Source organism: Propithecus coquereli, unplaced genomic scaffold, assembly GCF_000956105.1.
Source record: "Propithecus coquereli isolate 6110/MARCELLA unplaced genomic scaffold, Pcoq_1.0 Scaffold148, whole genome shotgun sequence".
Lineage (NCBI taxonomy): Eukaryota > Metazoa > Chordata > Mammalia > Primates > Indriidae > Propithecus > Propithecus coquereli.
The window spans coordinates 932,043-933,294 of record NW_012139191.1 but is presented as its reverse complement, the minus strand read 5'-3'; positions in this window follow the sequence as shown (position 1 = coordinate 933,294).

Here is a 1,252-nt window from a genome sequence, read left to right as displayed (position 1 = left end):
TGTAAATTCTGATAAAGAGAAACAAGAAGATGAAAAATACGAAAAATGAAGAGTAAGTGATCTGGAAACAGTTTAGTACATACACATGCAGTAAAAGTTCCACCAGGAGAGAACAGATAAAATCAAAGAGAGAAAATATTTAAAGACTACAGCGTTCAGAATCTTCTAGACCTCACAAGAGAAAATTCAGAATCAAGAAAGACATGTATCCAAAATAAGGACAAATAAAAAGTAAGCTCCATGGGGACTCAGAAATGAAATAACAACACCAAAGACAGAAAACCTAATACAACTAAAAGAAAAAGAATATTTTCTTCAAAAAAGCATAAATAAAACTGGCAGCATATTTTGCATGAGCAATAGTAGAATAGTATCTTCACCCTGCTGACAAAAAAGAGACTACCAGCCGAGAACTGCACATCAATCAAAATGATCTCTCAGGAGCAAGGGTTAAATAAAAATAGTTTTAGATGAAAACTGAGCTGACCACCAACCAAGAAACCTAGACTTCTAAACATATCAATGAAAAGACATAGATTGCCTGGTAGGATTAAAAGGAAAATCCAGTAATATATTCTTTTTAAGAGACACCTAAAATGTAAGGACATAAAAAAAAAAAATTAAAAGGAAAATTAAGGAAAAGGATATTCCAGGTAAATTAGCACCAAAAGGAAGATGGGATCAGACAAAACAGATTCTAACACAATAAAGCAAAATTAGGGATGGAGAGGATCACAACACAGTAAAGGTTCACAATCCACTAGGAAAATAGTGTTAAGCTTGCATGCATCTAATAAGAGTCTCAAAATAATAACAAAAATTGTTAGAAATACAGGAAATCTGTTGGAAAGGAGATTGCAACATACCTCTCTCAATTAATGATAGGACAAATAAAAATCAATAAAGATTGTTTGAACACAATTAACAAGCTTTACCTAATGGATAAATAACAATTAGAGAATATATACTTCAGAAGTACACACAGGACACAGGACGTAATTCACTATGTACAAGGCAATAAAGCAACAGCAAAAAGGTGTTTTTAAAAACATAAAATAGGCCAGGCGTGGCAGCTCACACCTGTAATCCTAGGACTCTGGGAGGCCAAGGCGGGAGGATCGCTCAAGGTCAGGAGTTCAAGATCAGCCTGAGCAAGAGTGAGACCCCGTCCCTACTAAAAATAGAAAGAAATTAGCTGGACAACTAAAAATATATAGAAAAATTAGCTGGGCATGATAGCGCATGCCTGTAG